The sequence below is a fragment of the Bufo bufo genome, chromosome 3 (assembly GCF_905171765.1).
Source record: "Bufo bufo chromosome 3, aBufBuf1.1, whole genome shotgun sequence".
Taxonomy (NCBI): Eukaryota; Metazoa; Chordata; class Amphibia; order Anura; family Bufonidae; genus Bufo; species Bufo bufo.
The window spans coordinates 277,980,262-277,993,547 of NC_053391.1; the positions used below are offsets into that span (position 1 = coordinate 277,980,262).

General features: G+C 45.3%; 1 protein-coding gene across 1 annotated transcript in view; it reads left to right on the forward strand.

The window, feature by feature from the left end:
- Positions 1 to 13,018, forward strand: part of ANKS1A (ankyrin repeat and sterile alpha motif domain containing 1A) — a 913,309-nt gene extending 900,291 nt beyond the window's left edge. The window contains 1 exon segment of the mRNA XM_040424152.1: positions 12,394 to 13,018. The gene's annotated coding sequence lies outside the window, so the exon portion shown is untranslated.
- The last annotated feature ends 268 nt before the right edge of the window (positions 13,019 to 13,286 follow it).

A 13,286-nucleotide genomic window follows, 5' to 3' on the forward strand; every position in this document is an offset into this window, starting at 1 on the left:
CTTCCATATTCCACACATGCAAAGCGGGCACCCATTTTTGCTCCTTGAAGCATAAGGAGCATAAGGCGTCCTTGAAGCCATGTTTGGTCTGGCTTTTTTGTCCCCAGGCCACCATGTTCACTTTTGAAAGAACCACAATCCCCAACCAATCTACTTCAAATAGTGTGAAGATTTGTTTTTGTTTCTTCAGGCTTATATGACTTTCACACATTTCCGCTGCCTGGGTGTGTGAAGCAGTTTCCACGTACTACAAACTCCAATTTTCTTCAGTGCTGTAAAATAATTCTTTCTTCTCAACCCCCAATTGTCCCTTCAAAGGCATCTGCATGCTTTAAAGTCATTTACTTGCCCCTTCTGCAGGGGGTGATCGTTTTGTCTCATGAGTGTTTAATAGAGTTTTATTACAGCCTTTTTGATAGTTCTCTAAAGTCAACTGTTTCTCCATCTCAGCATCTGAATTTTCTGGGTATGTTCGACGAGCAGCATAGAAAGAGGAGAAGCTGGTGAATGAATGCCAATTTTATCTTATAGCCATTAAAATGCAATGCCCACCAAAATATAAATGAATAATAAACCAGTGATTATGATAGCCCTCATGTATCAAATCTAGTTTCTAAGGAGCTTACACCAAACAGTACACAAAGTTGATGGTACTAGCAATTAAAGGGATACTCTGCGGCAATCCAGTCTAAAGCAGTAAATGGTGTATGTTAAACCAACAATGTATTACCATCTCCAGTGTTAAAGGTGGATGTCCCTTGATCTGTTCTAGTTGTGAATGATATTCCTGACTAATTGAACAAATAAAAAAGATTTGCAGCATGTCCTGTAACATCCCTAAAAACAGGTGGCTGCTCTGTCCCCGATAACCTAAACCGAAAGCACTCGTGCTAACAAAGCCAACCTTGTCGAGAGCCTGTCCCTAACCTACACGCTGTAGTTTGACCCTATCCTAATTTCCCAACATACCATATTTTGCTGTCTAGCTCATCAGGGGACAATTAGTTTCTTTTTTTTTTATTCAAAACGTTTTCAAAAAAGTTACAGAGGCAAGCAACCCCCATTTCAACCCACAATCCCCCCCATAACCCCCCCTATAGACTGTGATATAAATAAAGTCCATTCTTCATGTTTCTTGGGTGTCCATTTGGCATATAGTGCACTGCATCGCATCCGAGGGCCAACCCGTCCAGGCCTAGTTATATATCCAAAATATACAGTCTCTTAGGGTCTCAGAGATGTAAGCATTATCCTGCAGCATACGATTTCAGTTCGAAAGGAGCGTTCCGCTAATAAAGTCAGATTTTCCACAGGTAGGAGAAATAATCTGACTGGAATCGTTCAGTAAAAGAGGAGGCAGTACAGAAAAATGGTGCATCTTGCCGAATATAGACACATCTTAGCTTAATACAATACAATACAGCACCATACCCTGTCAGACCCAATCGACAAGTCTATCTACTCCCATTATTCTGTAATCTAACAGCAAGGCAGACCTATAATACCAGAGTATAGTGATGAGCCCAGAGGTACCAGATCTTATGAAATTTCTTATTGTTGCCCCTTTTCTGATATACAAAACTTTCTAATTTCACCAAGTTGTGTACACGGTCCACCAATTCCGCCACTTTCGGAGGATGCAGAGCAGTCCAATAGTATGCAATCAATTTCCTAGCAGTGTACAAAATGCGCCTAACTTTCAGTTTTCAGTTCTGCCACTATTGGGAGTGTCTTAACTATACCGAGTATACACACTAGAGCAGACGGCTCCAGGTGGACCTCAAATATATTCACAATAAGTGCTATTACATCTAGCCAATATCGTCTTAGTCGCGGGCAGTTCCACATGAGATGGATAAGATCTGCATTAGGTGTCCCACAGCGAGCACATAGATAGTCTACCCAATATCCCATTTTCTTTAGCAACCTCGGGGTCCTATAGACTCGATGCAGAAGAAATAGTTGGGATACTCTGTGGGCCTCACTGAGCGCTACTTCCGGGAATTTCTTTAATACTGCCTCCCAGTCCTCCTCCATCAAATCTGGGATGTCTCTTCGCCATTTACCATAAAGAGTCAGTGGGGCTTGCTTCCACTTTGAGTCCATAAGACTCCAGTAATGAAGCGAAATTACACCACTAGTGGTGCCGTGCGTTGTACTAAGATCTATAATGGCGTGTTTTGCAGCTGGTACAATCTTCTCCTGTCGTTCCTGAGAGTTAATGGCATATCTAAGTTGTAAATACACATAGAAAAGAGTTTTCGGGATCGCAACTCTCGTTGCAATTGACTAAATTCTTTAAGCGTACCATCTTGGAACAGTTGGTGCACATTATTAAGACCGTACTACCTCCATGCCGACACCTTATTCAATTCTCCATATATTAGATTTGGCCAAATTGGGGCGAACTGAGTAAAACCACTAACTCCCGCAACCCCTCTAGCTTTCCACCACACTTCTTGGATTGTACGCAGCATTGGGTAAGTGACTCCTAATCTCAGGAAGGTACCATCCTCCAACGCCGATAGCAAACCTTTCCCTTTCAGTAGATGTTTCACCAACCGGCCTGCAGTATTCAGCTTACCCTCATTTCCCCACCCTCGAATATGTTGCATCTGAGCTGCCAAATAATAAATCTCAGGGAACGGGACTTTAAGTTCTCCCTGAGTCTTTGGCCTAGTTAGTGTAGAAAGTTTAATGTGAGGAATTCCCTTTTTCAAAATGAGATCTCTGCAGATCGCATTTACAGGGCAGAAAAAAGTTTGCGGTATCCAGGACGGGGCACTGTGAAGCAAATACAGGAGTTGTGGCATAAGCGTCATCTTAATCAAATTAGTGCGCCCTACTAATGTAAGAGGAAGGCGGATCCAAGCATGGACCTTCTTCCAAAACCTATCCAGCAGCGGGGTCAAGTTCAGGTCCTGAAATTCTCTACTATCAGCCGTAAACTGAATCCCTAAGTATTTGAAGGATGTAACTACTTGCAAATCCGTCACAGCAGATTGGTCCACCCCTCCTGACCGAGATAAAAGCATTACTACCGACTTTGTCCAATTTATGGTTAGACCAGACATCCTGCCAAAACTATTAATAATCGCCATTGCTGCTGGAAGAGAAGCACGCCATTGATCCAAAAACAATAGTAGGTCGTCCGCATATAGAGCAACCTTCTCCACCAGGGCCCCGTATTGTAATACTTGTACACTTGTCGCTTTTCGTAGTGCATCTGCAAGAGGTTCTATTGCTAGGGCAAACAGCAGGGGCGACAAAGGGCACCCCTGTCTGGTTCCCCTATGCAAGTCAAAGGGTTTCGACAGACACCCGTTCACCCTGACTCTGGCCTTAGGCCCAGTATACAGTATTCACACTTATTTGATGAAATCAGGACCAAACCCCATCACTTGCAAAACCTTCCGCAGATAGCACCATTCCACGCTGTCGAATGCTTTGGCCGCCGCATCCAAGGCGTGGACCTGGGCCGCCTGAATATTCAGGTAAAGTCTCCTAATATTGATTGCAGTGGACATGTTAGGCATGAAGCCCGCTTGATCAGTGTGAAGGAGGTCCGTGATCACTGTATTTAGACGGTTCGCTAGGACTTTCGCTAGTATTTTGACATCTACCTGCAACAGCGAAATGGGTCTATAGGATCCAGGTTCCAAAGTGTCTTTTCCCGGTTTCGGGATCACTACTATGACCGCTTCAGTCATAGAGGTGGGCAACCTACCTTCCACATGAGCTTCTTTAAGCACTTCTAATAACTCTGGCAACAGTATTGGGCCAAACTGTCTATATATTTCTACCGGCAGGCCATCCCTTCCAGGGGCTTTATTATTGGGCATGTCCCTTATCGCCAGTTCTAATTCTTTAACTGTTATCAGGGCATCCATGAGATCTATTTGCTCGACTTGTAGGGTAGGGAGCTCCAGCCCGCTCAGGAACCCACCTAACTCACTATCCGACACATCCATTTTAGATTCATATAGAGAAGAATAAAAGGTATGCATAACCTCTAGGACTTGTTCTGTCTTATGACACAGCTCCCCCTTAGTATTACGCAAAGAAGCTATATAAGAGGATGGTTGCTATGCCCTAGCTACCATGGCTAACATCCTGCCTGCCTTCTCCCCCTCCTCATAGTAGGATTGTTTTTGGAAAAACCATTTATTTTGGGCGTTCAACAGTAACCTCTCATTTAATCTGCTGTGGCTCGTTCTATGTAATTCACTTCCGTCAGCTCAACCTCTAAATGTAGTTGTTGTGTCCGAGCTCTTGTTTCGTTTTTCATCTTATTAACCGCCGCTATCAGAATGCCTCTGAGGAAGGCCTTCATGGCATCCCAGACATCTAGTCTTGATACCGTGTGTAAGTTATGTGCAAAGAATTCCTTCAGCTGTTCACCTATGTCCGTCACATCTGCTAGGACCTGCAACCAGTACGGGTTAAAGTGCCATAACTGGCAGGGCCGGTTCTAGGTGAAATGGGGCCCTGGAGGGGAAAACAATAAGAGCCCCCCCCCCCCCCCCCCCCACGACACTTGCTGACTTTAACATCCCGTATTGTAAACAAATGCAAGTGGCAAAGCAACATTTCTCCAGTCAAACTGACTCCAAACAGAACCAGGGCTGGCTAGTACACTGGCACGGGTGAGATGGTGCCTGGGATGGATCCGATCCAGTTTAATCAACCAACCTACCAGACTGGGATGGATCCCGATCCAGTTTAATCAATAAACCAGTTACTGGTAGGTTGGTTGATTAAACTGGATCGGATCCATCCCAGGCACCATCTCACCCATCCTAGTGCCAGTATACTAGCCCACCCTGGTTCTGTTTGGACAGTTAGACTGGAGAAATGTGCATTTGGGGGTGTGAGGGGGCCAGTTACTGGTAGGTTGGTTGATTAAACTGGGTCGGATCCATCCCAGGCACCATTTCTCCCGTCCCAGTGCCAGTATACTAGCCCGCCCTGGTTCTTTTTGGACAGTTGGACTGGAGAAATGTGCATTTGGGGGGGGGGGGTCGGGCAGTTATTGGTAGTACCAGTAACTGCCGTCCCCCCGCCACCCCCCCCCAAATGCACATTTCTCCAGTCCAACTGACTCCAAACAGAACCAGGGCCGCAGGGCGGGCTAGTAGTACACTGGGACGGCCCAGACGGGTGAGATGGTGCCGGACTAAGTAAGTCAGTGAGTGGGAAACACTGGGAATGGATGGATGGATCATGGATCCGATCCAGTTTAATTAACAACAAAACAATATAACCAATGAATTATGGGGGCTGGCCTTCCCTGGCGCTGCTGGCAGAGTCAGACTGGGCTGTGGCTGGCTGGCTGCCAAATGCCAATGGCCAATGGTGCTTGCTTGCTTTGCTTGCTCCTTGCCTCAATGCCAAGTTCTCTGCTCTGGGCGGGGGGGGCGGAGCGGAGCCTGTGGTAACGTACGTCAGCCAGACGCTAGACCGTGCATGCCGCTGCTCCAGTCTCGAATCTCCAGCCACTTGACTCCAGACTCCAGCCCAGTTAGTTTTAATTGCATTACTGCGGCGCGGTGTCGGCCCATCTCTCCAGACACAGGCACACAATAGAATTATTCAATTATAGATAATATAGTAGTTGCGGCCGGGCCGGCGCTGGGGGCCCCTAAGGAGTCGGCGGCCCAGGGGCAATTGCCCCCCTTGCCTCTATGGTAGCGTCGGCCCTGATAACCGGCCCCCACAAGAGTGGGGCGGTAAAAAGTCAACTATGGCTAACACTGGGGTGTGATCTGAGAGTTTCCTCGGCAGGTATTTTATGTCACGGATAAAGTGACCCATCCTGTCATTCCCTAGGATTAAATCAATCCGGGATAAGGTACCGTGTGTCTCGGAGTAACAGGAGTATTTTCGGACTGTGGAGTTTCGTAGTCACCAAATGTCTACTAAGGCCGCTTCCCTTAGAAGACGCCCGAATGGGGTGACTGCACCCACAACCGCGACACCCGTCCTATCTACCCTATCCAAGGCTGGTGTGGTCACATTAATAAAATCGCCTAACATTATCACAGGCACATCAGGCAGGTCTACATAGAAGGAGAGAACCTTCCGGATCGTGCACGGCGAATAGGGAGGAGGGATATACACTCCTATTATGACACAGGGGTGGTGGTAAAGTTTACTATACAGACAGACAAAACGTCCATTCTCATCTAATTTTTGTCGGACTCATTCAAACGCCACATTTTTATGGATAAGAATACTGACATCTCTCGCATAGGAGGAGTAAGTCGCATGAAGCAGTATCTAGCCCAATTAGGTGTGAGTAGATTAAGCTGTTCTTTAAGCAGGTGCGTCTCCTGCAAGCAGCAAATGGACGATCCGTGGGACCTAATGCAATCAAGTACTGCACGTCTCTTAGTCGCATCCTTGATACCTCTTACATTCCAACTAAGAAAATTTATCACGCTAGCCATAGCAGTTGTAGGATATTAGTCACCAAGATACAATTGAGACCCCGAACATAGCGACTAAGGATGCCCACATGATGGACCCCACCTAGAGACTGCAAACCCTGACGGCTCATAATCACAGTCTAGCAACCAATTCCCCCCCCAACGAACTAGGAACATTAACAATGTGCATACCAACTTCTCCGGCAGGTTCCCACTTGGACAGAATAGTCCGTACCACGAGAGCAGCAAGCACCTGCCGGCGGGGCGGCAAGGAGCGGCGAGTTAAATCGCCGACAAAGTGAAAAGTAACTCAGTAAGTAACAATTATAGAACTCTTGATAAAGGTAGATTCCTACCCTCAGAGATAACAGTATAGGAGGCTCACTTAGACAATTTAAGCTCTCCTGCAACTCTCGGCTATAGATAATGAAAGCACATCACTAGATCCCTATTGACTACTGCTGCCCAAAGAAAAAGGAAATATATAGACAGCTCACAAATTAACATAGCAGGATCCATAGACTGAACGTAACAGCAAGTAAATACAAATTCAAAAAGAGAATCGCAGGCAACAGTCACGAATCATCCCGTCTTCTATCTTGTCGCAGCTGCTGTTCGTGCCTGTCCAACCATTTCATGGCTTCTTTAGAATCCTCAAAAAACATAGTGGATCCCATCGCTGCCACACAAAGTTTTGCAGGGAAGATCATTAAATAGCTGACGTTGAGGGTCCTCAGTTGCCTTTTTACATCAGGGAACTTCGCTCTCCGTTTCTGGACTTCAATGGAATAATCAGGGAACAGTGATACTCTGTGGCCATTAATAGATATGTCAGGCAACTCTCTGGCCCTCCGGAGAATAATGTCCCTGTCTCTGTAATGGAGGATCTTCATAATCACCGTTCTAGGGGGTGCACCCGGTGGCAATGGGCGAGTAGGCACCCTGTGGGCACGTTCCACAGCAAACATAGGTGTCAAAGTGGTTGACCCGAACAAATTTTTCAGCCAGGATTCAAAGAACCCTGTGGGGTTAGTACCTTATACTTTTTCCGGTACGCCCACTAGACGCACATTGTTTTGGCGTGACCGATTCTCTAAATCGTCCTGTTTAGCTGCTAGCATGTCCATACGTCTGGTACAATCAGCAACATCACGTTTAAGAGGATGGATAGACTCCTCCACATCGCCCATACGATTTTCCAGGTCGGTCGTGCGGTCCGCTAGTTTTCACAGGTCGTGGCGGACGATAGTTACATCTTCTTTAATGGCTCCCACTTGAACAGTAAGAGCATGCAATGATTTACGACATTTAGTGATAGCATGCAGGACATCTTTAAGTGTTGTTTCAGCCACTGTATTATCTGTGTCAGTGAGCTGTGTTGAGGGATCACTGGCTTGTGCAGCTTCAGGGACAGCAGAGCCTCCTTCTGGCCATGCAGCAGTTTCCCCTTCCCCCTCCTCCTCAGCAGCATGATCGGCAGCAGCTCCCTGGGAGGACAGACGTCTTTCTCTTGCCCCTTTAGAGGTGAGTTGGGCAGCAGGTCGGGCAAACTTTCCCAGCTTGGCCGCAGTCTCCCTATGTAGTTCAGCCAAGCGGTCTGCGCGGTATGGAGTTGCGCTGCCGGCGCCATCTTGGAGCTCGCGTTCAGCCGCTCTCCCCTCTCTCCTCTTAGTCATTTTTGCCGATTTCGAGTCACAGGCGGCACCGGAGGGAGGAAGGTCGGCACTGGGCACACTTTGGGCACTTTTTGAAGAATGTCAGTGGGATCAGCCAGGATAATATGCAGAGTGCAGGCCGGAGCCGAGCAGACACACGTCCTGTTACATGCCCGGTTACTAACAATTAGTTTCTAGTGAGTCACAAAAAGTAACTGGACCAAAGGTAGTGGTCAGTGTTACCTTCAACACTGACCATAGACTATTTACCCCCTCAGTTTGGATGCAGCCAAGTATCACTTTAATTGACAGTACTATTGACTTTATACTGTTTAGTGTATACTGTACTTCTCAGAAACTATATCTGGAAGAGAGGGATATAGGGCGGCTCTTCCTCTGATTTGGGATAGCCAGGTGCACCAATCTGATGTCGCACTCAGATCACCAGAAAATTATATCAAAGGAATAGATGGGCACTCTAATATCCGGAACACAAATTTAGTGTAATCACACTATTTATATTTATTGATAAATATATGGACAGCATTATTTGTAGGCTAAAGATGCTGTGGAACAAAAAACGCACTAACCCACAAAAAAACGCAAAGGAAACGCAATAAAACCGCAATGCAAGGAGAAGCCCATTTAACAATGCCAGATCCACCAGATCCACCCCAGAGTTAATATGGAGCCCTCTTGGGGGTTATAGGAATAAAAGCCAGACAGCCAGACAGTTCTTACAAAGCCACTGAGGAAGAAGGTAGGATAACCTTCGAAACGCGTCTGGCGTGGAAAGATAAGAAACCTGATTCTGGCAATAACCGGCAAAACTAGAATAACAACAGTGCTGTTATCTGGAGAAAGCGCTTTCACGGAATAAAGAAGTTCCAGATCTATTGGCCATAGTCTGGTAACCTACGGATAACACCAGGAAGCCGGTGTAATCAAACCACCTGCACGGGCGATGCGGAGGATATGAGAAACACCCACTACAAACAGAGGATTAGACCGTGAATTTACTACGGCACAAGCAGAGACAGACCTCTGACCTGCAGCCGGACCTGTCCAACAGCCAAAACGGACTACGCAGACTCGGCACATAGCAGTAAGGCAGTCTTGCAATCTGTTCCTAAAAGGTATGCTTGCCTTTTACCCACGCTACGGACTGGACATCACTACCAAGCGTGAGTACTATTCCACCGTATGACATTCAAATAGTGCTGATTATTGCCGAATACTCGGTATGGAAGTCTCCTGCTAGATAATTGCGGTCAGCCTATAGTGTTGAACTTAAATCACAAGGATTGCAACACTGTAGCAAAAAGTTTTATTTCCAGGAAAGCGGTTACGAGTGAAATATTATCTTGTTACCAATATTGTTGAGCCCCTGCAGACCGTGGGCAATACAAGATCTATTATTGTGACTGAACAGCTTATCATTTAGGCACAGCTACACAGTATAATTTACCCTATTGGATTCCTATGCACGTTTGTAAAACATATCTAACACAGATGGACTTGGATTGATTAACAGTGATTTTTTTCTATTTTCGGCGCTATTTATACCAGCACCTTTTCATTACTAGCACTTTTGGACTTAGTTTTTTTCCCTTGGAGGTTAATATTGATTTCACATACTCAGTCACACCTTATCAGAATATTGTAGCAGGAGCGTCTAATTTGTTTTGCGGACTGGATGGATTTGGCTAAATTTACCTGAGCAGCTATTCCTTTCAACCCGCAACAACTTATTGTGCACTTTCAGTAGCTATCTCAGCAAATCGATACAATCAGTATTTTATTGTGTATTTACAGGCCTGTATCTTATTTACGATATTTGGTTTTATTTTAATAGATATCGGATATATTAATTAGGCTGTCACATATATATATTCCTGATTTGGATTTATTTTATGCACTTGGAATTATTATCATATGTATCAATAAATATAAATAGTGTGATTACACTAAATTTGTGTTCCGGATGTTAGAGTGCCCATCTATTCCTTTGATATACTTCTCAGAAACTGTTAGGTTTGATACCCAGTGTCTATCATCACCACTGGTTTATAATTCCTTTATATTTTGTTGTGCATTGCTTTTAATCAGGCATGCTCAACCTGTGGCCCTCCAGCTGTTGCAAAACTACAACTCCCAGCATGCCTGAACAGCCTATAGCTATCAGCCTACAGCAGGGCATGGTGGGAGTTGTAGTTTTACAACAGCTGGAGAGCCGCAGGTTGAGCATGCCTGCTTTTAATGGTTATATTAAAAGTTAAAGGGTATCCCTGTAGGTACACGTTCACAGGGTAGGGGAGAACTATCAGATTTGTGGGGGTCCTACCACTACGATGCCCATCTATCAGGAGAATGGGGGGCCCATACTCCCTGCAGGCACCTTGCTGCTCCCCTAAAATTACTGGAGCGGCATGGAACTCTAAGCCATACATCTTTTTCTCAGCCATTGGACTCATAGTCCATCCAGTACAGGTGTGATAGTGGTTGCCTACCTCAATCATGAGGGGGAATTAGCAATCTTGCGGTCACGCTGGAGACAATGCACATCTCCAGGTGGGCAGATGTAAATTCCCCAGGGTGGACAACAGGAATGCAGACTTCTTCCACAGCAAACAGGTTTGTTAGCAATACACCTAGTGACAGCAGTAAAGACCCTGTTCCCCAATTTGCTAGAGAGAAAAAAGGATCTTACGGAACAAAAATGAATTTTATATGCTAAGTGGGTATGGAGACTATTATGTGAATGATTGAGTTCATATGGAGTGAGTAAAATAAATATATTTATGTAGTAGTAATAGAAGAGACATGTTATGGCTAGATGTGGGACGACGAATCAGTCGAATCCACAAATCCCTCGAATCTAACAAGATTTGAGGATTTGTGGACTCGAATCCCGACCTATTTTGTAAAATTCGAATCCGACGAATCCCGACAGCGGGGACTGGTGCAGTCCCTGTATTCTAATGCACCGGCCACGCTCACTGTTGTATAATCTTATTCTTATCTAACCTGTAAGCATTGTTAAAATATAATACTCATTTGTAATCCAACCGTTCCGTAGCAGGGAGGAGGCAGGCCGGGAGGACGGGCGGGTTGCGCGTCACTCTCTACGTCCCGTGCCGACTGCTTCATTCATAAAGTGGGCGGCGCAGGTGCATGACGTAGTGAGTGACGCGCCGCCCGTCCTCCCGGCCTGCGTCCTGCCTGCCTCCTCCCTCCTCCCTGCTACGGAACTTAGCTGTAAGTACAGCTGGATTTCAAATGATTATTATATTTTAACAATGCCTACAGGTTAGATAAGAATAAGATTAAACAACAGTGAGCAAGGCCTGTACATTAGAATACAGGGACTGCACTGGTCCCCGCTGTCATTACTAATCCAGATGCCAGCCCCTGTATTGGGGGTCATTCACACTGCAGGGACACTGTTATGGGGAGATCTGTGGATGGCACATAGCATAGGATGCATATGTGTCATCCACAGATCCCCCCCCCCATCACAATGCCATCCAGAGATCCCCCATAACAGTGCCATCCAGAGATCCCCCATAACAGTGCCATCCACAGATCCCCCCATAACAGTGCCATCCACAGATCCCCCCCATAACAGTGCCATCCACAGATCCCCCCCATAACAGTGCCATCCAGAGATCCCCCATAACAGTGCCATCCAGAGATCCCCTATAACAGTGCCATCCAGAGATCCCCCATAACAGTGCCATCCAGAGATCCCCCATAACAGTGCCATCCAGAGATCCCCCATAACAGTGCCATCCAGAGATCCCCATAACAGTGCCATCCAGAGATCCCCCATAACAGTGCCATCCAGAGATCCCCTATAACAGTGCCATCCAGAGATCCCCCATAACAGTGCCATCCAGAGATCCCCCATAACAGTGCCATCCACAGATCACCATAACAGTTGCCATCCACAGATCCCCATAACAGTGCCCATACTAGATCCCCCATAAAAGTGCCATACACAGATTCCCCCCCCCCATAACAGTGCCATACACAGATCACCCCCATAGCAGTGCCATCCACAGATCCCCCCCATAAGTGTTTGGATCACTTTGTTTCTTACACCGTTCACACAATTCTTATGTACAGGATTCGTAGGATGATAGATTCGAGAACCTATTCATATTCGAAAAAAATTGGATTCGTCCCACCTCTAGTTATGACTATGTATGTATTCATGTAGGCTTTGTGTTCTATAAAAACATAATGCAGCATCTTTATGATTTTATATGACTCTCATATTTTTTTTTATTCTTGCTTCTTCTTCCAAGTTCTGATACAATACGTGCTGCAGTTGAGAATCTCTTTCAGTTCTTCAGTTTTCCTCTTCTGGGAAAAGCATAAACATGTGGAGCCCTGAATGATCAAAGAAATGGAGTTGCCCTGTAGCATTATTATGATTCAGAACTAACAAAAAAGGGATCCGAATATTCCATCCTAAATGTGATGAAAAGTTAATATACAAATAGGCAGTTATCATATCTATTTTTTTATGCACAACCACTCACAATGTAACACATTTTTTTGAGGTTTTTTTGAGCTTGAGGGTAACTGTTTAGGACATGACCATTGAAAGCATTGTGAGGTATATGTTGTGTGTTTGTCTCTTCTTTAAATACATACGATAGCTTAATAATCCTACAGTAATCATCTATTCTCTACATTTTAACTATTGATCAAACATTTTCATACCAGCGGGTTCAATGTGATAAACTCGCAACATGTGTCAGTGATAGGTCCCGTCCTGACCTCGCTGCTCTTGACAGGATCGCACAGCAATATACTGATTTATAATGTTGTGTAACCCTAAAAGTCCTGAAATTAATTGTATTACACTGACATAATACTGTCGGAGTAATACCAAAGATTCCAGAACTCTGAGGGTTACACAGCATTATAAATCGTTATAATGCTGTGCGATTCTGTGAAGAGGAGTGAGTTCAGGACGGCACACCTCAGTGACACATTCTGCAAGTTTATCCCATTGAACTTGCTTGTGTGTCCCTGGCCTAATGCAGTACACAGGTTTTTTTTATTTTTATAATCAATAGACAGGCTTTGAATTATGGAGAACATGTCCAGGCTGATGTTGTGGTTGATACTATGAAAATTGCTCATTGCCTTAAGTCCTTAAAACATATGCATGGAACTTGCTATTAACTCT